Source organism: Hyla sarda, chromosome 2 (genome assembly GCF_029499605.1).
Source record: "Hyla sarda isolate aHylSar1 chromosome 2, aHylSar1.hap1, whole genome shotgun sequence".
Classification (NCBI taxonomy): Eukaryota; Metazoa; Chordata; class Amphibia; order Anura; family Hylidae; genus Hyla; species Hyla sarda.
In genome coordinates this window covers 94845052-94871049 of record NC_079190.1, presented here as the reverse complement: position 1 = coordinate 94871049, position 25998 = coordinate 94845052, and the positions used below count along the sequence as shown (strand labels likewise).

The following is a 25998-nucleotide window of genomic DNA, read 5'->3' as shown; positions in this document are numbered from 1 at the left end:
CAAAAATAGAATAATATTATATAGGTAGGCTAGGGGATTTATTATTCACTAAAAGAGCAACTAAAACAACAACCTACAGGTGTGGAAGACCACACAACAAAATGGTGAATATACCCCAGTTAAAAATAGTTTATGACAAGTATAATCATGTATAAAAATGATTTTATTGAAATATATAGTTTAAAAAATATATATATGTATATCTGAAATCACAGAATCAATTCATAAACGGTAGTATAAAAATAAAGGATATATATAAAAGTATAAGTATAAAAGTATAAGGTGGATGCTGGGGTGAGAGAGCCTGTATGCCAATAAAATAGATAAAGAGATAAAATAGTTCTTTGAGAAGTCACAATGCTAGTAGTGAGCTGCAATTAATGGTTATAAATAAGTAGATTGATAATAATAAATAAATTAATATCTGCAGGGGTTGCATGCACAGGGTGAGGGGAAGAAGGGGGGAAGGGCGTCGTGCAAGATATGTGCAAAAAAATGTGCAATACTTGTGGAATTAAATTACCACGCAATGGCCGGTGAGGGCAAACAAATATATGTGATAGAATTGTTGATTAATAACCAAGGCAGAAAGCAAATAAATAAAACATAACACTCAAGTGAGTTACAAGAAGTGCAAAAGATAAAAAAATTAACCGTGCAAATGAAGTGGACAAGGACTTGGACATGCAGCCCAAAAAAAGGGGAATAATATCACCTGGGTCACACAGTATAGTGCTGATAAAAAGCATTAACAACCAACAGGCAATTAGCAGCAATAATATGGATAGCAGCAGATAGATAGCAGCAAGTTTGAGTGGTGACTAGCAACAAAGAGTAGTATGCAGGGAAAAACAGTTTGGTATAGGCTGGCACAGGACTCACCCCAGTCCACCTCCACAACTCCGACACGTTTCGCCGGAAGCGGCTTTGTCAAGGAGTGAGGTTGACTGGGATAGCCTCGCTATAAGTAGTATATGTATGCCAATGGGGAGTGAGGAACGCACCTGTTACGAGACACTGGGTGATGAAAACCGGAAATAGTGTCAGGTCACATGAGCGGATCAGCTCATGTGAATGAGACCGGGATCTCGCGAGAGGAGGGCCGTGTAAGCCGTCCTCGCCTGGGGTACACTACTGCGCATGTATGCCGGCTAGACTCCCATACAGGGAGCCGGAGACGCGCAAGGATGGAGCTATTGGCGCAGGCCACACAAACATGGCCGTATGCTATGATATTGCGCATGTGCGCCGGGCCCGGTCTCTAGAGGCAAAAAATGCCTGTGGCCTCACTAAGATGGCTGAATGCCGATAATAAACTAAGGGAATGAAATAATGTGTGAAAGATAGTTGAAAAATAATACTTAATGGGGGGAAAAAGGTAGGATCTAAATTGAATCGACCATATGGGATGTATGTGATACAGGAAATGTGTAAGGATGTGTGTGTGCGCGTGGGAATAAACAACATTGTGCAAAGTGGTGAAAGGGCAGGGAGGAATGGAAGGGAAGGAGAAGAAGAGGAGGTGTGATTGGGAAATATATATAGTGTGATGAACCTGGTGTGCAAATATGCAATAGGATTTAATAATAAGAGGGTGAGTGAGTGGAAGTGATGAGATGAATAAATAAATGTGAAAAGTATGGGAGATAATTAATACATTGATATTGCCAAGTGAGAGGGTATGGGAACCAATAGAAAGGGGCGTGATAAATGAATTGTACATCAATAAAAGAGAATGATGATATAATAGCCAAATATTGATAATTATAAATAAAATATAGGTTATGAATAAACATACATAATAAGGTGGGTGGCCCCCCATATAGCTTTAACCCCTTAAGGACCAAGGACGTACCGGTACGTCCTTGGTCCTGCTCTTCTGATATAACGCGGGGTTACACAGTAACCCCGCGTCATATCATGGCGGACCCGGCGTCATAGTGAAGCCGGGACCCGCCTCTAATAGCGCGCAGCGCCGATCGCGGCGCCGCGCGCTATTAACCCTTTAGCCGCGCGCTCAAAGCTGAGCCGCGCGGCTAAAAGTGAAAGTGAAAGTTCCCGGCTAGCTCAGTCGGGCTGTTCGGGATAGCCGCGGCTAATCGCGGCATCCCGAACAGCTGACAGGACAGCGGGAGGGCCCCTTCCTGCCTCCTCGCTGTCCGATCGCCGAATGACTGCTCAGTGCCTGAGATCCAGGCATGAGCAGTCATGCGGCAGAATCGTTGATCACTGGTTTCTTATGAGAAACCAGTGATCAACATAGAAGATCAGTGTGTGCAGTGTTATAGGTCCCTATGAGACCTATAACACTGCAAAAAAAAAGTGAATAAAGATCATTTAACGCCTCCCCTATTAAAAGTTTGAATCACCCCCCTTTTTCACAAAAAAAAAAACACAGTGTAAATAAAAATAAAAATAAACATATGTGGTATCACCGCGTGCGCAAATGTCCGAATTATAAAAATATATCATTAATTAAACCGCTCGGTCAATGGCGTGCGCGCAAAAAAATTCAATAAGTCCTATCAATGCAAAAATGGTACCGTGAAAAACTTCAGATCACGGCGCAAAAAATGAGCCCTCATACCGCCCCATACACGGATAAATAAAAAAGTTATAGGGGTCAGAAGATGACAATTTTAAACATATTAATTTTCCTGCATGTAGTTATGATTTTTTCCAGAAGTCCGACAAAATCAAACCTATATAAGTAGGGTATCATTTTAATCGTATGGACCTACAGAATACATATCAGGTGTCATTTTTACCGAAAAATGTACTACGTAGAAACGGAAGCCCCCAAAAGTTACAAAACAGCGTTTTTTTTTTCAATTTTGTCGCACAATGATTTTTTTTCCCGCTTCACCATAAATTTTTGGGCAAAATGACTGAAGTAGAATTGGTGGCGCAAAAAATAAGCCATCATATGGATTTTTAGGTGTAAATTTGAAAGAGTTATGATTTTTTAAAGGCAAGGAGCAAAAAACGAAAATGCAAAAACGGAAAAACCTCCGGTCCTTAAGGAGTTAAACATAATTAAGAAAAAAAAATCACAAGAGCAACAAATAAATATTGTATGAACATGCATACATGAACCATCCACAGATAGTTAATTGGACAACACTACTGATAACAACAACAATGAATACTCATGGATGAACAAGAACCACAACCCACAGGTAAGTTTCCTACACACCTTTTACCTAAATCCAAAAATTTCCCACAGCTGACGCAGTTCCCAGAGATTGATCTTTTTGTCAAACTAGTCTCTCAGGAGTTCAATCAGATCCCAGAGACAATACAAAATGATAATTTGACATATCACCAACGTCAAGCATTACGTGAGATCCAATCCTTAAAAAATGTCATTATCAAGCCGTCCGATAAAGGCGGCAATGTAGTGTTATGGCCCCTAGAAATGTATGAGAGGGAGATGCTACGCCAACTACGACAAGGCGACTGTTATAAAAAACTTACTTTTAATCCTACCTTAAGGTTTTTATCTGAATTAACCCCTTAAGGACCCGGGCTTTTTCCGTTTTTTCATTTTCAATTTTTCCTCCTTAACTTTAAAAAATCATAACTCTTAAAAATTTTCACCTAAAATTATATATAATGGCTTAATTTTTGCGTCACTAATTCTACTTTGTAATGACATTAGTCATTTTACCCAAAAATCTACGATGAAACGGGAAAAAAAATCAATGTGCGACAAAATTGATGAAAAAACACTATTTTGTAAGTTTTGGGGGCTTCTATTTTTACGCAGTACATTTTTTGTCAAAAATGATACCTTATCTTTATTCTGTAGGTCCATACGGTTAAAATGATACGCTACTTGTATAGGTTTGAATTTGTATCACTTCCGAAAAAAATCATGAATACATGCAGGAAAATGTACACGTTTAAAATGGTCATCTTTTGACCCCTATAACTTTTTTATTTTTCTGTGTTCAGGGCGCTTTGAGGACTCATTTTTTGCACCGTCATCTGACGTTTTTAGCAGTACCATTTTTGTTCTGATCAGACATTTTGATCACTTTTTATTCACTTTTTTGTGGTATAAAAAGTGATCAAAAATGCGCTATTTTGGACTTTGGAATTTTTTTGCGCGTACGCCATTGAACGAGCGGTTTAAAAAGTGGTATATTTTTATAAATCGGACATTTCCGCATGCGGCGATACCACATATGTTTATTTTTATTATTATTTACATAATGTTTTTTTTATTTTTGGAAATGCCGGGTGATTTAAACTTTTATTAGGGGAAGGGATAATTGAAAGGGTTAATGATTTTTTTACACTTTTCTTATGCAACATTATAGCTCCCATAAGGGGCTATAACATTGCATGTACTGATCTTTTACACTGATTGATCCATCTCCATAGGAATGGATCAATCAGTGTTTTTGGCGATTGAATGCTCACGCCTGGATCTCAGGCTTGAAGCATTCATTCGGCGATTGGACAGCACAGGAGAAGGTAAGAAGACCTCCTCCTGTGCTACAGCTGTTCGGGATGCCGTGATTATACCGCGGCGATCCCGAACAGCTCCCTGAGCTAGCCGGGCACTTTTACTTTCGTTTTTAGCCGCGCGGCTCAGCTTTGAGCGCGCGGATAAAGGGTTAATAGCGCGCGGCACAGCGATCAGTGCCGCGCGCTATTAGAGACGGGTCCCGGCTTCACTATGACGCCGGGCCCGCCACGATATGATGCGGGGTCACCGTGTGACCCCGCGTTATATCGCAGGACCGGGACCCATGACGTATGCATACGTCATGGGTCCTTAAGAGGTTAAATACTATTTTAAACCAAGCAGTCGACCAAGGCATTTTATCAGCCAAACAGATGGAGGCCCTTTTACCAAAAAATCCTACGGTATCCTCCATCTATTTACTCCCTAAAATACACAAAAGTGCCACCTGTCAGCCGGGTAGACCGATTGTGTCTGGCTGTGGAAATTTATGTGAACCACTATGCCGCCTCATTGATTATCATCTAACCTCTATTGTAGAGACCCTGCCATCTTTTTTAAAAGACACCAATGACGTGCTAAGAAAATTAGACAACCTGCAACTCGAATCCGACATGGTTATAGCTACCTGTGATGTGGAGGCACTCTACACTTCTATTCGACATAGTGACGGAATACGAGCGGTAAGATTCTTCTTGTCTTCCAGAGCCCTGGATTCTGACTTATGTAACTTTCTAATAGTGGCCCTTGAGTACATTTTGACTCATAATTTTTTTATGTTCAAGGAGTCTCTCTTCCTGCAGCTCCAGGGCACGGCAATTGGGGCATCTTGTGCGCCTTCGTATGCCAACCTGTTCCTGGGGCTGTGGGAGAGAGACATTTTTATTTCAGATCCCATTCCAGGCATAGAGAACATACAATATTGGTGGCGATATATTGATGATATCCTCTTAGTGTGGCAGGGACCGGTCACTGAATTACAAGACCTAATTATTAGACTTAACCAAAATGACTTAAATATTAAACTAACTACCAATATAGGTACCACATCTACTGAATTCCTTGATGTTAAGATCACAAGAGATGATAACGGTTTCCTTTCCACAGACCTTTTTAGAAAAAGCACCTCTGCCAACACTATACTTCATGCAAAATCCGGACACCCACGACATCTAGTGAATAACATCCCGACTGGACAATATCTTCAGGCACGACGCATCTGTTCCAATACCTCGGACTTCGAGAAACAAGCTGAAGATCTTCAGGTACGATTTAAAGAGAGAGGCTATAATGACAATTGTTTGACTAAAGCATATCATAGAGCCAAAAAGAGTGATCGCAATACTCTTTTACAGGTTAAAAGACCTACCAGCAAACAGGATTCCGATACCGTCAGATTCATCACAACATACCATTCACGGACCCAAGATATGAATACAGCAATTGCAAAATACTGGCCCTTACCTACGACAGACCAGGTACTTTTTGGATGCCTTCCCAAAAATCCTTCTGTCACTTTTAGAAGGTCCAAAAATATCAAAGATTCTTTGGTTCGTAGTTACCATCAGGGACCTAATAAATCCCATCTTTTTGGGTCAAAGGGACCCAAATGGGGCAGTTTCAACTGCGGGCAGTGTGTTGCATGCGCAAACATAGAAAAGAATACTACCTTTGAAAATGCCAGTGGAATGAAATCTTACAAAATTACTCATCATATTAACTGTGCAACCAAGGGTGTAGTGTACTATGCTAAGTGCCCATGCAACAAAATTTATGTCGGCATGACAACACGCGAACTCCGCAGACGCGTGAGGGAACATGTTCTGGACATAAAAGCAGGGAAGGATGGACCAGATCCATTCTATCAGAAGTCTTTGGCAAGACATTTTAAGAAGTACCATGGTAGTGATTCATCTCTTTTACAGGTTCGGGGCATTGATCGGGTCTATGCTGGCCCACGTGGCGGCAATTGGAAAACTCTTCTTGCTCAAAAGGAATGTAAATGGATCGAAATTTTGGGAACAAAAACTCCTGCTGGATTGAACGAGATTAACAGTTTTGCCTCCTATTTGTAAGTATAATCTATTTATTAGATATTTCTATATTTATTTTCATTACCTTTTACATTGCTATTACCATCATTACATCACTATCATCACTCTTCCTCTAAATCACTATATGTTACGATTTTCTTAATTTGTTATTATTTCCTTTTGTGTTCATTTTCTCTTCTCCCATATTATGGTAATATATCTTTTGCACTTCTCCTCCACACCTTTAGTCCTCCCTTATCCTTCCTTCCCCTTTCCCCTTTCCCCTCCCCCATTCCATTCCTTTTTTCTTAATTATGTTTAAAGCTATATGGGGGGCCCCCCACCTTATTATGTATGTTTATTCATAACCTATATGTTATTTATAATTATCAATATTTGGCTATTATATTATCATTCTCTTTTATTGATGTACAATTCATTTATCACGCCCCTTTCTATTGGTTCCCATACCCTCTCACTTGGCAATATCAATGTATTAATTATCTCCCATACTTTTCACATTTATTTATTCATCTCATCACTTCCACTCACTCACCCTCTTATTATTAAATCCTATTGCATATTTGCACACCAGGTTCATCACACTATATATATTTCCCAATCACACCTCCTCTTCTTCTCCTTCCCTTCCATTCCTCCCTGCCCTTTCACCACTTTGCACAATGTTGTTTATTCCCACGCGCACACACACATCCTTACACATTTCCTGTATCACATACATCCCATATGGTCGATTCAATTTAGATCCTACCTTTTTCCCCCCATTAAGTATTATTTTTCAACTATCTTTCACACATTATTTCATTCCCTTAGTTTATTATCGGCATTCAGCCATCTTAGTGAGGCCATAGGCATTTTTTGCCTCTAGAGACCGGGCCCGGCGCACATGCGCAATATCATAGTATACGGCCATGTTTGTGTGGCCTGCGCCAATAGCTCCATCCTTGCGCGTCTCCGGCTCCCTGTATGGGAGTCTAGCCGGCATACATGCGCAGTAGTGTACCCCAGGCGAGGACGGCTTACACGGCCCTCCTCTCGCGAGATCCCGGTCTCATTCACATGAGCTGATCCGCTCATGTGACCTGACACTATTTCCGGTTTTCATCACCCAGTGTCTCGTAACAGGTGCGTTCCTCACTCCCCATTTGCATACATATACTACTTATAGCGAGGCTTTCCCAGTCCACCTCACTCCTTGACAAAGCCGCTTCCGGCGAAATGCGTCGGAGTTGTGGAGGTGGACTGGGGTGAGTCCTGTGCCAGCCTATACCAAACTGTTTTTCCCTGCATACTACTCTTTGTTGCTAGTCACCACTCAAACTTGCTGCTATCTATCTGCTGCTATCCATATTATTGCTGCTAATTGCCTGTTGGTTGTTAATGCTTTTTATCAGCACTATACTGTGTGACCCAGGTGATATTATTCCCCTTTTTTTGGGCTGCATGTCCAAGTCCTTGTCCACTTCATTTGCACGGTTAATTTTTTAATCTTTTGCACTTGTTGTAACTCACTTGAGTGTTATGTTTTATTTATTTGCTTTCTGCCTTGGTTATTAATCAACAATTCTATCACATATATTTGTTTGCCCTCACCGGCCATTGCGTGGTAATTTAATTCCACAAGTATTGCACATTTTTTTGCACATATCTTGCACGACGCCCTTCCCCCCTTCTTCCCCTCACCCTGTGCATGCAACCCCTGCAGATATTAATTTATTTATTATTATCAATCTACTTATTTATAACCATTAATTGCAGCTCACTACTAGCATTGTGACTTCTCAAAGAACTATTTTATCTCTTTATCTATTTTATTGGCATACAGGCTCTCTCACCCCAGCATCCACCTTATACTTTTATACTTATACTTTTATATATATCCTTTATTTTTATACTACCGTTTATGAATTGATTCTGTGATTTCAGATATACATATATATATTTTTTAAACTATATATTTCAATAAAATCATTTTTATACATGATTATACTTGTCATAAATTATTTTTAACTGGGGTATATTCACCATTTTGTTGTGTGGTCTTCCACACCTGTACATATTGGGACTATTCAAATGTAAAAAAAAATGTAAAAAAAATGTAAAATTAAAAATAAAAAAAGTGAAAAATCCCCTCCCCCAATAAAAAAGTTAAACGTCCGTTTTTTTCCTATTTTACCCCCAAAAAGCGTAAAAATAAATTTAATAGACATATTTGGTATCACCGCATGCGTAAATGTCCGAAATATTTAAATAAAATGTTAACGATCCCGTACGGTCAACGGCGTGAACGTAAAATTTTTTTTCCAAAATTGCTACTTTTTTAATACATTTTATTTTAAAAAAATTATAAAAAATGTATTTAAAGTTTTTTATATGCAAATGTGGTATCAAAAAAAAGTACAGATCATGGCGCAAAAAATGAGTCCTCATACCGCCGCTTATACAGAAAAATGAAAAAGTTATAGGTCATCAAAATAAAGGGATTATAAACGTACTAATTTGGTTAAAAAGTTTGTGATTTTTTTTAAGCACAACAATAATATAAAAGTATGTAATAATGGGTATCATTTTAATCGTATTGACCCTCAGAATAAAGAACACACATCATTTTTACCGTAAATTGTACGGTGTGAAAACGAAACCTTCCAAAATTAGCAAAATTGCGTTTTTCTTTTTAATTTCCCCACAAAAATAGTGTTTTTTGGTTGCGCCATACATTTTATGATATAATGAGTGATGTCATTACAAAGGACAACTGGTCGCTCAAAAAACAAGCCCTCATACTAGTCTGGCAATGAAAATTTTAAAGAGTTATGATTTTTAGAAGGCGAGGAGGAAAAAACTAAAACGTAAAAATTCAATTGTCTGAGTCCTTAAGACCAAAATGGGCTTAGTCCTTAAGGGGTTAATACTCTAAGGTAGGCTCTATTGCAACCTTGTGACTTGTGGTACCATAGGGAGTAGAAATACACACATTAACTGTTTTATCACCCCAAATACCGGCTTTTATAGACATTACAGCAGGGTCTGGCTTTCTGCAGCTGGTCTTTACCAGACTTATTACAAATTTGGGTTCTAACAGAACCATCATCTTTTTACCTTCTATTGCCAGCTCAGGCTGGGTTCACACTACGTTTTGTCCCATACGGGAGCGCATACGGCAGGGGGGAGCTAAAAGCTCGTGCTCCCGTATGTCACCGTATGCGCTCCCGTATGTCATTCATTTCAATGAGCCGACCGGAGTGAAACGTTCGGTCCGGTCGGCTCATTTTTGCGCCGTATGCGCTTTTACAACCGGACCTAAAACTGTGGTCAACCATGGTTTTAGGTCCGGTTGTAAAAGCGCATACGGCGCAAAAATGAGCCGACCGGACCGAACGTTTCACTCCGGTCGGCTCATTGAAATGAATGACATACGGGAGCGCATACGGTGACATACGGGAGCACGAGCTTTTAGCTCCCCCCTGCCGTATGCGCTCCCGTATGGGCCAAACGTAGTGTGAACCCACCCTCACACAGGTTCTCTTTTGTCCTCTTTTTGTGCTAGAGGGGGGAATAGTACTCTTTACATCTGAACACATTAGCATAAGTTTTTCAACAAAAGTTAATAAGTTAATAAATGTGAATAAGCCCTTTTCCTAATTTTTATATCACCCCCCCCCATTTCACTTTTTTATTTAATAAAAAATAATGTAACCAAAAATAAACATAAGTGTTATCACTGCATGTGGAAATGTCTGAACTAAAAAAAATATAATGATAATTAAACCGTACAGTGATTACGTAAAAATTAATGTAAAAAATAGTCCAGAATTGCTGATATTTGGTCACTTCATATATAAGATTTTTTTTTTAAAGCGATTAAAAGGTTCCATTAAAACAAAAATGGTACCGATAAAAACTACAGTTCATGTGGCAAAAAAGGAGACTTCATACTGTCCTGTATACAGTAAAATAAGAGAGTTATTGGGAGTCAGAATTTTTTTTATTTATCCACACAAATAATATTTTTTTAGTTGTACCATACATTTTTTTGTAAAATGAGAGGTGTCATTACAAAGTACAATTGATTGCGCAAAAAACAAACCGTCACATAAGTCTGTAGCTGAAAAAAAAATGTTATGTCCGAGGGAACATGAGGAAGAAAAAACGAAAATGCAAAAATGTAATTGTCTGTGTCCTTAGGGCCAAAATGCGCTGTTTCCTTAAGGGGTTATATGTAAGTTTATTTTTCTATATTTTCTTTATTTATTGTATGTGGTTGGAGCATCTGTATTGGTGGGCGCACATGGGGGCCCTGTGATCATTTTTTGTCTGGGGGCCCTATAAGGTATCAGTCCACCCCTGGTGTTAACATGCTGTTTTTTAGTGAAATATGGGTGATAGAGACATAAAATGACATGTACATGATCTGGATGAGGTACTGAGTAACGTGTAATAGTATGTTTGTTTTTTGCGGGTTCTGACAGGTCCGCTTTAAAGATTACTCCCATGCTCCAGCGTTCTGTACATTTTGTACAGAATGCTTGGAGCCGGTGGCCCATGACGTCATGTCACGCCCCCTCCATTCATGTCTATGAGAGGGGTCGTGTCGGCCGCCACGCCCCCTCCCATAGACATGAATGGAGGGGGTGTGGCATGATGTAATGAGGGGCGTTGCCGTGATGTCACAACCACTGCTGCCAGAACTAGGCATTTGTTTAGAATGCCGGGTGCTGTGGGAGATCCACAAGATGTCTAGCAGTGGAGTACCACTTTAAAATGATGGCTACCATACAAAGATGACCACCAGTCTATTAGTTGTAACTTAACCAAAGAGCAGTAAAAATATATATATATATTTTTTTTTTTTTACCTAAGCACTAAATCTTGAAGCTAGAATACTTAGAATGAGGGGGAAGAGACTTAAACAGCATCAACGTTTTGTGTATGTTTTTAAGATGAACCTAAAGGGGTTATCCAGGATTAGAAAAACAGAGCTGATTTCTTCCAAAAACAGCACCACTCCTGTTGTGTGTGGTATTGCATCTTAGTTACATTGAAGCGAATTGAGGTAGGTGGACATACCACACACAACTTGAGGACAAATGTGGTGCCAGTTTTTGGAAGAAATTAGCTCTGTTTTCTCTATTCCTGGGTAACCCCTTTAAACATCACTATTTCATGAATTACAAGTCCTGAATCGAACCATAAAATAAAATAAAAATGTAATTAAAAAAATCATTAATATTCCTAAAGAAGAGGCAACCCGATACATGTTCAGTGCTGTTTTATTGTGTTATTTTTAATAAAGGAATTTACATGGATGGAGAACTCAGACTGCCTGAGGCTTGGGAGGAACTCCAGTGGAACAAGGAATCCATTATTTTAGGAGAGATACGACTTGCCAGCATGAGGGGAGTAGTAGTGGTTGCACTCTTCTCAGTGAAGTGAGTTATGTATGGGAATCTTTTAAGAGACTTTTGAAGGTTAGCGCCTGAGGCAGGGCTGGTTAGACTAAGAGAGGCCCTGGGCAAAAATGAAAAATGGGGCCCCCATATTGCGCTATCAAAGATCACTATGTTGCGCCCCCTGAATTGTGCTGCATCTCGGCTAATGCAAGTAAATGAGACTGCGCTGCAAACCACAAATGGCTGTGACTACAACATGAGAAATGTAACAATTCCATCCAGGAGGAATTCGTGCCTGTGGTAATTTGGGGGTCACAATGTGACACCATTTAGTGCAGATCAGCTCAGCTCCCCCTTTGCAAGAGCGAAGTGCACGGACAGTTGTAGAGCCACAGCAACTTGTAAGGACAACTTGTAAATCCAGCACAAAACAGCATCATAAAATGTATGGTCACAGGAAACCACAGGGTCACAGAAAGCCATACATTTTATGATGCTGTTTTATGGGTTTAACCCCACAAAGAGCAAGAACTGATTTGTGCGCGATTTCTCTGTGTGACAACATTTACTTACATTAGCTGAGATTCAGCATGAATCAAGGAGAACAATATGGCGCTCTATGACTGTGCGACCCATTTTTGTCATCTAGCCCTAACCTAATACTGTCACCTTGTTCTTTATACAGTAATAGTCACTGCACACAGATAAACAGTGATCTTTTCAATGCTACCTATCAGTAATAGCGCCCACATATACTATAAGGCTAAGTTCACAGACAGAATGTCCACATGGAGAATCTCCGTGCAGATATTCCGCAAACTGCACGACACTGACATAATATGCCAGCACTAGGACTGCACAGGAATGCAGCGTCTCATAGACAGCCATGCATTCTGTGCGGACACAGAAAATGGAATTTCCGTGCCGGAAACATCTGTGGACCCGCCGGTGACCCGACCCATTTTATGCCTCCAGCTGTTGCCACCCCCTTCCCCCACCTCACCCGCCCTGGCCTGCTGAAAATGTTCCGAATCCTGGGGCAGTGGACTACCCCTTTAAGTGCGCAGCATAGTCCCCCCCCCCCATATTAAGTTGGCAGCACAGTTTCCCCCCACATTAGTTTGGCAGTATAGTTCCCCTACATTAGGTTGACAGTATATTCCCCCACATTAGGTTGGTGGTATAGTTCCCCCACATTAGGTTGGCAGTATAGTTCCCCCCACATTAGATTGGCAGTATGTTCCCCCACATTAGGTTGGCAGTATAGTTCCCCCACATTAGGTTGGCAGTATAGTTCCCCCCACATTAGGCTGGCAGTATAGTTCTCCCACATTAGGTGGCAGTATAGTTCCCCCACATTAGGTTGGCAGTATAGTTCCCCCACATTAGGTTGGCAGTATAGTTCCCTTTCATTAGGTTGGCAGTATAGTTCCCCCACATTAGGTTGGCAGTATAGTTCCCTTTCATTAGGTTGGCAGTATAGTTCCCCCACATTAGGCTGGCAGTATAGTTCCCCCACATTAGGTTGGCAGTATGTTCCCCCACATTAGGTTGGCAGTATAGCCCCCCCACATTAGGTTGGCAGTATAGTTCCCCCACATTAGGCTGGCAGTATGTTCCCCCACAGACATACAGCCTACAACCATATACAGTGTATGGCTGGATGCTGGATGTCTATGTATTGCCCTGCTTCAGTGCTCTGAGCACTGAAGATGACGTGCCACTGGTGACTTACCATGCTGGCCAGCGGGCGTCCTCCCTCGATGCTCTGTGCCTCCATTCCTATGGGCGCATGCACGGGATGTCAGTCATGTCCCGGCGTGTGCTATCTCTGGTGTGCGCCCCTGTCTTTTTAAAGTTAATGCAGTGCCGCAGAGAGTTAATGCGGGCAACCTTGTGTCCCGAAAAGATCTTTCGGGACACAGGGATACCCTTAATAGTGATGGGGGAAATTAATCCAAACGCAGGTATTTTGCGCAGGTATTGTTTGTAATGCCCTAAAGCTTTTCAGGGGCCCCCTTTTGGATGGGGGCCCTAGGCAACTGTCTAGGATGCCCCGCCCTAACGCCGGCCCTGGCCTGAGGTCTGCTCTCCTATTTTTAATATTTTTTTAATATTTTTATATGGTTTTATATTTTATTGGGTGGAACAAATTTTTCCTTCCGAAAAGGATAAAAGCTTTTTTTTTTAGTTGTGGGAAAGGAGTGGTATAGGAGTACCATTCGGGAAAGTGTGAGTGCCATTCCAGCTTTCTTTTAATTTTCTAATTTATTTATTTATTTTATATGGATATCAACAAGCAAGAATATATAAAAAAAAATTTACTTCATGTTTTCCACATGCCCTTCTGCAATTTTGCAATTTTGTGATGCTACCTGCATCATACCAGTAGTTTCATACTTGTTCCGCCTATTTGCAGGGTTGGCTCTGCCTATAGACAAAATAGGCATCTGCCTAAGGCGCCCTCTTGAGGGGGGAGCTGCTCTGCCCTTTGCAAGAAACTTAGCCAGCCAACATCTGAACCACCCACTCACAGCCACAACCCCCCCCCCCCCGTACCATAATTATTAGCATTCTTCAGCTTGAAAGAGGAGCGCAGCACCACTGCATGCAGTGCTCCTTTCTGAGGTCTGTCCAGCATCCTGACAGCACTTGCGTCTCATAACATCCATCTCTCCGCCACCCCCTCCCCAGTGTCTCACCTCAATATTATGGAGATATTATATAAGGAGGGGGTTTGTTACAGTGTGTCACCCGAATAGTAGGGTGATTACATGAGGAGGAGGATTGTCACAGTGTGTCACCGTAAAAGTAAGGAGATTACATAGGGAGGGGGTTTGTGACAGTGGGGCATCAATGGACGAGTCAAGGGGGAGGCAATATTAGCTTTTGCCTAGGGTGGCAAAAATCCTTGCACCAGCCCTCAAAAAAAAAATATGTGCTATATATAAAGGTTCTGACCTTAGACATAAAAGACCTAAAGAATCAGACAGAAGTCTGATTCCTAAAACTAGACAACTGTACAGTGCTTTAGCCTCTAATGCAGGTTCCCAAACAGGGTGCTTCCAGCTGTTGCAACACTACAACTCCCAGCATGCCCAGACAGCCTTCGGCTGTCTGGGCATGCTGGGAGTTGTAGTGTTGCAACAGCTGGAGGCACCCTGGTTGAAAAACACTGCTTTCACCTTTGGCTCTCTGTCTATTTGAAAATTATTGGGTAATTTGGCCAAATAAATGTCTTATTTTATGACATAAACTGCAATATCACAGGTTTGATATAAAACTATGAAACAAAAATCTCTGCAGGTAAAAAAGGCAGAAAGATCCTGTGAAAAAAATTTATATACAAAGAACAAAAACATTGTGGGGGTGATTTATCAAAACTTGTGCAGAGGTAAAGTTGACCAGTTGCCCAAAGCAACCAATGAGCTCGCTTCTTTCATTTTGCACATGCCCTTTTTAACTTGTTAAGGACCAAGGACGTACCGGTACGTCCTGAGTCCTTTCCCTTTCTATAACGCGAGGCCACGACAAAATCAAACCTACATAAGTAGGGTATCATTTTAATCGTATGGACCTACAGAATAAAGAGAATGTGTCATTTTTACTGAAAAATGTACGGCGTAGAAATAGAAGCCCCCAAAAGTTACAAAATGGCGGGGTTTTTTTCCATGTTGTCTCACAATTATGTCCATCATATGGATTTTGATACATCATATGGATTCAAAATTGAAAGAGTTATGATTTTTTTTAAAATAAGGAGGAAAAAATGAAAGTGCAAAAACGGAAAAAAAAACCTGGTCCTTATGGGGTTAAAATGAAAGTAGCGATCCGATTGGCTGCTACGGGCAACTGGGCAACTTTTCCTCTGTGCAGGTTTTGATAAATATCCCCCCATGTGCCTAATATCGAGAGTACTGTGATCCTCATGCAATAGTGATTTGTTAGGAATCGTACAGAACACAGACAGATGTAGATTTTAAATAGAACCTGAATAGCAGGTCGGTAATTTTACATGAGCGATAATCCTAGGCGTGGTAATGGCCCTACAAGCAGTTTTTTTTGTTGTTGTTTTTTTTTTTTTAACCATAGATATCAATGGCTTGTTCTTTCTCCATTATGAAAAACGTGTCCTTCTGAAATGTGACATCTGCAGATATTTACAGGGTGTGAAATGTTAGCTCCATATTCTTGCCTCGTTCTTCTTTATTTTCCCAAATTCAAATGTTCCTCTCTCCATTAACCCCTTAAGGACCGGGCGTTTTTCCGTTTTTGCATTTTCGTTTTTTGCTCCTTGCCTTTAAAAAATCATAACTCTTTCAATTTTGCACCTAAAAATCCATATGATGGCTTATTTTTTGCGCCACCAATTCTACTTTGTAATGGCGTCAGTCATTTTGCCCAAAAATCTACGGTGAAACGGAAAAAAAAATCATTGTGAGACAAAATTGAAAAAAAAAACGCAGTTTTGTAACTTTTGAGAGCTTCCGTTTCTACGTACTACATTTTTCGGTAAAAATGACACCTTATCTTTATTCTGTAGGTCCATACGATTAAAATGATACCCTACTTATATAGGTTTGATTTTGTCGGACTTCTGGAAAAAATCATAACTACGTGCAGGAAAATGAATACGTTTAAAATTGTCATTTTCTGACCCCTATAACTTTTTTATTTTTCCGTGTATGGGGCGGTATGGGGGCTCATTTTTTGTGCCGTGATCTGAAGTTTTTAACGGTACCATTTGCATTGATAGGACTTATTGATCGCTTTTTATTCATTTTTAAATGATATAAAAAGTGACCAAAAATGCACTATTTTGGACTTTGGAATTTTTTTGCGCGCACGCCATTGACCGAGCGGTTTAATTAACAATATATTTTTATAATTCGGATTTTCCGCACGCGGTGATACCATATATGTTTATTTTTATTTTTATTTACACAGTTTTTTTTTTTTTATTGGAAAAGGGGGGTGATTAAACTTTTAATAGGGGAGGAGTTAAATGATATTTATAAACTTTTTTTTTTTCACTTTTTTTTTGCAGTGTTATAGGTCCCATAGGGACCTATAACACTGCACACACTGATCTCCTATGCTGATCACTGGTTTCTCATAAGAAACCAGTGATCAACGATTCTGTCGCATGACTGCTCATGCCTGGATCTCAGGCACTGAGCAGTCATTCGGCGATCGGAAAGCGAGGAGGCAGGTAGGGGCCCTCACGCTGTCCTGTCAGCTGTTCGGGATGCCGCGGTTAGCCGTGGCTATCCCGAACAGCCCGACTGAGCTAGCCGGCAACTTTCACTTTTAGCCGCGCGGCTCAGCTCTGAGCGCGCGGCTAAAGGGTTAATAGCGCGCGGCGCCGCGATCGGCGCTGCGCACTATTAGAGGCGGGTCCCGGCTTCACTATGATGCCGGGCCCGCCGTGATATGACGCGGGGTTACACAGTAACGGGAGAGCAGGACCAAGGATGTATCGGTACGTCCTTGGTCCTTAAGGGGTTAAATGGGCACTGTTAGATCCAGAAACCTTTTATATGTTGTTACTGATGAAAATTAAAGACCTTTTGTAATATGGATGTTTAAAATTATTTTAATGTTTAATAAACAATACGGACCCTAAAAATCCCACCACTAGGGGTCCCCATACCTACTGGGACACTAACCAGTCCTGCAGCAGCATTAGGCTTGTCCATGAGTAGACACACCAATCACCTCCCACCACCACAAGGGAGGGACACGTACCCATCCCCGGAGAGGATTTCTACCACTGTGATCTAATGAAAAGAGCGATTTTTATAATAAATATAGGTGATAGAGTATAAAAATTAGGTATACAGGATTAGGTACAGAGTAACATATGTTTTCTTTTTGTTTTGTTTTTGGGACCTGACAGGTATGCTTTAAACACAGAGACAAATAAACCCTTTTCAGTTTTGTGCTCAACCAAAAAATGTTTAATAGATTTTTCATTTCATGCTTCTTCCAACACTACAGTATGTATAGTTACATAGTTTATAAGGTTGAAATAACAATATTCTCTGGAAGAGAGTTTCATAGTCTCACTGCTCTTACAGTTAAGAATCTCTATCTTTGATGACAGTGAAACCTTCTTTCTTCTAAGCATAGAGGATGCCCCCTTGTCATGGTTACCGGCCTAGGTGTAAAAAAAAGATCACTAGAAAGATCTCTGTACTGTCCATTCATATATTTGTACCTTGTGATCAGATCGCCCCTAAATCGTCCAATTATTGTTTTTGCCTCCTCTGCACCCTCTCCAGTTCAGCCATGTCCCTCCTATACACAGGCGCCTTGAGGGGGCGTGACTGTGATGTCATAAGAGGGTGTGGCCATTACATCACTAGCCTCCGGCGCCGCAACACCAGTCATCCTGCACGGAGCAAAGTTCGCTCCAAGCACCGGATGACTGGTGTGCAACAGAGGAGATTGCGGGGATCCCCAGTGGCGGGACCCCCCACGATCAGACATCGTATCATCTATCCTTTGGATCGGGGATAAGATGTCTAGGGGCGGAGTACCCCTTTAAGTTATCCCCCTCACCTTACTCAGTTTAATGTCATCTGCAAATATAAAAATTCGACACTTGTAACTGTCAACCAACCAGAGTAAGTTCCATGAGAAATCTGAGTGGTGTATCTGCTATGGATTTTTACACATTAGATATTAATGCTGAAAACCCACAGTGTATTACAGCGAGACATTACTGTCATACACCTTCCGGGTAGAAAATAACTGCGGTTTTTGTTATTTTAATTTTTTTCCTCTGGCTGGATCCACTTCTTACACTTTATTCATGGGGACTGGTCCCCGGTGACTTAAATGGGCACTGTCAGATTCAAAAGCTTTTTCTATGCTGTACATCTTGGCAAAACTTTAATGTCTAATATACTTCATGAGAATTTTTTTTATAGAAATCGTGGCTTATAAAAAGACTGCTAGGTGTCACATATGAGCAGGGATTCAGTGCACTCTACCTCTCACCCAGAACCCTTGTCCCTGCCTATTGTGTAGTCGCCCTAAACTGCCAATATCAGAGCCAAAGTCACAAAACCAGAACACAGAATCAGATTTAAGATATAGCTAGCTACAGGGTACAAGCTCTTTCACAGGCAGTGTCCAAGAGGACACTGCAGACTTATATAGCCAGAGCTAGCAGAGTGGGGACGTAAAAGTGACCTATCAATGGCTGAAGAAACAGAATAGGCCAGAGCATTGCTACAGCAACCACAAGCTTTGCTAACAAACAGGGGAAATCAAATAGATACACCTCTTACACTAGGAGCCCCCATACCATCCAGAACATAATCCTGCTTGGTTGCAGCACCATTTTTGTCTAAGCTTAAGTACAGGGTGTGACAAAATAGTAGTGATTGTGAGACTTGCACTCCCCTGTGCTCACTCCTGTCCTATTAGACTGAAGCATGAAAAAAAGAGAAAAGGGAGATACAGAGCAGCCTGCAGTGACTGGATGAAGAGACACAGCACAGTACAGCAGGGAGGAAAATGAATCATGCAGAGTGAGGGATACGCCTTCTCCAGAGCACAGAATGACAAAGTGAGCAACAGATAGAAGGTATTTGTAAGAAAATTAAAGGTGCTTGATACATAAAAATATACATTTACATGATTAGGATTAGATAATGAGTAATATGTTACATTTTGAATTTTTTATGGGACATATGACAGATGCTCTTTAAAGGAAAAGAAATGAAGAGCTGATTTTTACTGGAAACAGTGCCACAGCTGTCCCCAGGTTTGTGTGGTATTACAACTTGGCTCCATTTACTACAATGGAACTGAGCTGCAATACCACACACAATCTAATGACAAGGATGGTGCTGTTTCTGGAAGAAATGAGTCTTGTTTTTCTTATCCTGAACAACTTCACGCAGGTTTGGCACAGGCATAATTGGAATGTAATTTAAAACCCCTACATCATAGTGCCTGCATTTTGTAATATTGTAAGTGCTGATGTCAGGTTCCTCATATCACACTTCCCTGTTTCATATATTTTAACCTGTTGGGGACGGAGGGCGTATGGATACACTCTGGTGTCCCGGTACTCAAGGACGGAGGGCGTACCTGTATGCCCTCCATATTTCCGATCACCGCCGCTCGCCGGGCGGTGATCGGACCAGGATGACTACTGATATCAGCAGGCATCCCGTTGCAATGCCTAGGGGGCTACAGGAGGGCTACAGTTTGAAGACCAGTACTTAGTGGTCTCCAAACTGTTCTTCCCCAGTTGTTGCATAACTACAACTCCTAGCATGCCCAGACTGTCCAGGCATGCTGGGAGTTGTAGTTCTGCAACATCTGAAGGGCCAGATATTGCAGAACTACACGCCCAGCATCCCTGAATGTCTGGGCATGCTGGGAATTGTAGTTTTGCAACAGCTGTAGGCACACTGGTTGGGAAAAACTGAGCTAGAGTATATTTCCTAACTCAGTGATTCCAACCCATATGCCTCCAGCTGTTGCAAAACTACAACTCCCAGAATGCACTGACAGACCATACATGCTGGGATTTGTAGTTTTGCAACAGCTGGATCACTGAGCTAGAGTCTGTTTCTTAAATCAGTGGTTTCCCACCAGTGTGCCTACAGCTGTTGTAAAACTACAACTCCCAGCATGTATGGTCTTTCAGTGCAATCTGGGAGTTGTAGTTTTGCAACTACAGCGCATGGCTCTCTTTCACTTCGGAGCCTGTCGTATTTCAAGGCAACAGTTTAGTGCCACATATGGAAGCATTTCCGTACTCAAGAGAAATTGCGTTACAAATTTTGGGGGGATTTTTCTCCTTTCACCCCTTATGAAAAGGTAAAGTTGGGGGCTACACCAGCATGTTAGTGTAAAAAAATAAAACATTTTACACTAACATGCTGGTGTTGTCCCATACTTTTCATTTTCTCAAGAGGTAAAAGGAGAAAAAGACCCCCAAAATTTCTTCAGAGTGCGGAAATACTCCATATGTGGATGTAAAATACTCTGCGGATTAACTACATGGCTCAGGAGTGAGAGAGCGCCATATACCTTTGTGGCCTAAATTGGTGATTTGCACAGAGGTTGCTGATAGTTACAGCAATGCTGACATGAACGCAAAAAAATAAAAAAATAAAAAATTCCCACATGTGACCCCATTTTGGAAACTCTACCCCTCATGGAACGTAACAAGGGGTATAGTGAGCCTTAACACCCCACAGTTCTTTGACAAATTTTCATTAAAGTTGGAAATTAAAAATGTGTTTTTTTTCCAATGCTACCCCAAATTTTTCATTTTCACAAGGGGTAATACGAAAAAAGCCCCCCAAAATTTGTAACACCATTTTTTTTGAGTGTGGAAATACCCCATATGTGGATGTAAAGTGCTCTGCAGGAAAACTACAATGCTCAGAAGAGAAGGAGCACCATTGAGCTTTTTGAGGGAGAATTAGGCTTGAATTGAAGGCCATGTGGGTTTATAAAGTCCCCATGGTGCTAAACAGTGGACCCACCACATGTGACCTCATTTTGGAAACTACACCCCTCACGGAATGTTATAAGAGGTGCAGTGAACATTTACCACTGCCAGATTCTTTGAAAAGTTGTCCGTAAAAATGAAAAAAAAAATTTTCATTTGCAAATCCCACTGTTCCAAAGATCTGTAAAACGCTAGTGGGGTGTAAATGCTCACTGCACCCCTTATTAAATTCTGTGAGGGGTGCAATTTCCAAAATGGGGTCACATGTGGGGGTCCACTGTTCTGGCACCATGGGGGCTTTGTAAATTCACATGGCCCTCGACTTCAATTCCATCCAAATTCTCTCTCTAAGAGCCCAATGGCGCTCCTTCTCTTCTGAGCATTGTAGTTCGCCCGCAGAGCACTTTACATCCACATATGGGGTATGCCCATACTCAGAAGAAGGAGTTACAAATTTTTGGGGGCTTTTTCTCCTATTACCCCTTGTGAAAATGAAAAATATGGGGTAATTTTTTTTATGTCCCAATTTAAGGAAAGTTTGTCAATCACCTGTGGGGTGTTAAGGCTCACTGTACCCCTTGTTATGTTCCTTGAGGGGTGTAGTTTCCAAAATAGTATGCCATGTGTTTTTTTTTTTTTTTTTTTTACTGTTCTGGCTTCATGGGGGCTTCCTAAGTGCGACATGCCCCCCAAAAACAATTTCAGCAAAATTCGCTCTCCAAAATGTCGCTCCTTCCCTTCTGAGTCCTCTAGTGCACCCACAGAGCACTTTACATCCACATATAAGGTGTTTCCTTACTCGAGAGAAATGGGGTTACACATTTTGGGGGGCTTTTTCTCCTATTACTCCTTGTGAAAATGAAAAGTTTGGGGTAACACTAGCATTTTAGTGTTAAAAATCAAATTTTTCATTTTCACGTCCCACTTTAACAAAAGTTCATCAATCACCTGTGGGTTATTAAGGCTCACTGTACCCCTTGTTACGTTCCTTGAGGGGTTTAGTTTCCAAAATTGTATGCCATCTGGTGTTTTTTTTTGTTTGTTTTTTTACTGTTTTGGCATCATGCAGGCTTCCTAAATGGGACATGCCCCCCAAAAACCATTTCAGCAAAATTCGCTTTCCAAAATGCCATTGTCGCTATTTCCCTTCTGAGCCCTCTAGTGCACCCACAGAGCACTTTACATCCATATATGAGGCATTTCCTTACTCAAGAGAAAATGAATTACAAGTTTTGTGGGGCCTTTTTACCTTTTACCCCTTGTAAAAATGAAAAAAATGGGGCTACAATAACATTTTAGTGTAAAAAGTTTAGATTTTGATCTTTCTCCTCCATTTTGCTGCTATTCCTGTGAAACACCTAAAGGGTTAACAAACTTTTTGAATGTCATTTTGAATACTTTGAGGGGTGCAGTTTTCATAATTGGGTCCATTATAGGGGATTTCCAACATAAAGCCCCTCAAATTCACTTCTAAACTTAACTAGTCCCTGAAAAATTCTGATTTTGAAATTTTGGGAAAAATTTTGAAAATTGATGCTATACTTTGAAGCCCTTTGATGTCTTCAAAAAGTAAAAACATGTCAACTTGATGCTGCCATCATAAAGTTAACATATTGTATTTGTGCATCAATATGTAACTTATTTGACATGTCCCTTTTCCTTACAAGCAGAGTGCTTCAAATTTAGAAAATTTTTCCTGAAATTTTGGAATTTTTCACCAAGAAATTATGCAAGTATCGAAGTACCATAAATTTACCGCTAACATAAAGTAGAATATGTCACGAAAAAACATTCTCAGAACCAAATTTATAAGAAAAAGCATCCCAGAGTTATTAATGCACAAAGTGATAGAGGTCAGATTTGCAAAAAATGCTCCCGTCCTTAGGGTCATAATGGGCTCCGTCCCCAAGGGGTTAAAAAATATAATTTTTCATTATATTCTTTTACAGTAATTTTATATTTCCTGGCAGAGGCATTCATCCAGACACACAAAAATCTAATGACTTTTATGTCACAAGTCTATAAGGTGAGAATGCATTAGTCTCTGAAATCATACCAGCCCCGGATTTCCTAAAAGAAGTGCTCTAGAATAATGTGACCCAACATTTTAACCAAATTGTCAGTAAAAGCAACAACAGTATTCCTAGAATGCTGTTCCAGATTCCCATACTTAAAAATGTATATATGATGCCAAATGAGTATCAGCCTTCTAAAGTTCTTTTATTCTGCAATTTATGGGTGGTTGAAGATTTTAAAGGTCACTAATGTGATTTTCTCATATGTATTTAACCCCTTAAGGACCAGGCCCATTTTGGCCTTAACCCTTTAAGGACCCAGCCAATTTTCACTGTAGGACCCGGCCATTTTTTGCACGTTTGACCACTGTCACTTTAAACATTAATAACTCTGGGATGCTTTTACCTTTCATTCTGATTCCGAGATTGTTTTTTCATGAAATATTCTACTTTAACATAGTGGTAAAATTTTGTGTTAACTTGCATCCTTTCTTGGTGGAAAAATCCCAAAATTTTATGAAAAATTTGAAAATTTTGCATTTTTCTAACTTTGAAGCTCTCTGCTTGTAAGGAAAATGGATATTCCAAATAAAAAATTTTTTTGGATTCACATATACAATATGTCTACTTTATGTTTTCATCATAAAATTGATGATTTTTTACTTTTGGAAGACACCAGAGGGCTTCAAAGTTCAGCAGCAATTTTCCAATTTTTCACAAAATTTTCACACTCACTATTTTTCAGGGACCAGTTCAGGTTTGAAGTGGATTTGAAGGGTCTTCATATTAGAAATACCCCACAAATGTCCCCATTATAAAAACTGCACCCCCTAAAGTATTCATAATGACATTCAGTCAGCATTTTAACCCTTTAGGTATTTCACAGGAATAGCAGCAAAGTGAAGGAGAAAATTCACAATCTTAATTTTTTACACTCGCATGTTCTTATAGACCCAATTTTTGAATTTTTACAAGGGGTAAAAGGAGAAAATGTATACTTATGTTTGTAGCCTAATTTCTCTCGAGTAAGCACATACCTCATATGTCTATGTAAATTGTTCGGCGGGCGCAGTAGAGGGCTCAGAAGCGAAGGAGCGACAAGGGGATTTTGGAGAGTACGTTTTTCTGAAATGGTTTTGGGGGGCATGTTGCCTTTAGGAAGCCCCTATGGTGCCAGAACAGCACAAAAAAAAAAACACATGGCATACCATTTTGGAAACTAGACCCCTTGAGGAACGTAACAAGGAATTAAGTGAGCCTTAATACCCCACAGATGTTTCACAACTTTTGCATATGTAAAAAAACTGCACTGCTGTTTGGTGGTACTCACTGACTGCACTGATGTACGGTGGCACTCACTGACTGCACTGCTGTTTGGTGGTACTCACTGACTGCACTGATATGCGGTGGCACTCACTGACTGCACTGCTACTTGGGCCACAATCAGCAAACACTTCTTTATGATTAACGTGCAAGTCCAGCATTGCTCTCCCTCTCCATGCCGAACTTTGCAGAATGGTTGGGAGTGTAACAGTTCTGGAAGCCCAGCACAGGTTTCAGAAGCCCAGATGAAAGGCACCTCAGGACTGGTCAGGGCTCAGCAGCCAGGCAGAGATGGTGACAGCCACAGCAGGTGCATGTCCAGGCGCTATCCTTGCCCATCCTGCACGCCAAACCACAGCAACATCACATGTAACTTGATATCATGGAAGGTCTTAGTCTAGGACATTCCTTTATGTTGCAGCTTAATGATTGCGAGCCTTGGCGCAAGAAATGCTTTGGTTGGCCACATGTGACCCATGGGCCATATGGTGTGCATATCTAAGCACACTGCCATTAATTTAGATAACATTTTTTTACACATTGCCATTTCTTTCTAAAAATCAATGATGAAAATGATGATCAAAGGTCAACAATACAGTAAATATGATTTTTACATGTACAGAGCTTATATCAGAATATAACAAAATTATATACATTTTCCCTTTATAGTGGTTTTCCTAGAGTTAACATTAATCACCTGTTGAGAGGGTAGGTGACAAGTGTCTGCATGCTAGGGGGTCTCTACTGTAACATTCCTCTCCTTTCTCTATGACCATCAGTCCCATAGACTCTGAATGCACCTGCAGTGCTCATCCTTACATGCTGCTCCATTCCTTCTAATAAAACTAAAATATTATATAATAGTTATTTGGTTTTACTGACCTCTTCCCTGAATGCTCTCTTGGGCTAATTGAAAGCCATATGCGCTGTACAGGATATAAAATACAACAGGACAATTCTCTTCCTTTTCATGTGTCAAGAACATTGTATTCAGGAAGTGAGAAACACGCAAAAGAGATCCTTATAACATTTTTACATTTTCTCAGTCTGTACAATGATGCAGGGCGGTACTATACTTCCTGTTTTCCTAAACTGTACTTGCTAACACAGCAGATGTATTGTAATGCAATGCTATGTTTACTAGAATAAAGCAGTTACATAGTGTAAATTCTTATTTTAAACTGATATGTTTTGCTGTATGCACACCTTCTTCAGGGTGCTGGGACACTGTAAGACCTGCTGTGATAGCATTCTACAG

General features: G+C 40.6%; 1 protein-coding gene across 2 annotated transcripts in view; it reads right to left on the bottom strand.

The window, feature by feature from the left end:
- The window catches only part of LOC130358794 (glycoprotein-N-acetylgalactosamine 3-beta-galactosyltransferase 1-like), a 103038-nt gene extending 77319 nt beyond the window's left edge, over positions 1 to 25719 (bottom strand). Inside the window, exon 1 of one of the 2 annotated variants that reach the window (XM_056562596.1) lies at positions 25623 to 25719. The gene's annotated coding sequence lies outside the window, so the exon portion shown is untranslated. Of the gene's footprint in view, positions 1 to 5102; positions 5123 to 25622 lie in introns of those variants that run through there. The other variant, XM_056562600.1, reaches the window with a different exon arrangement.
- Positions 25720 to 25998: the final 279 nt, after the last annotated feature.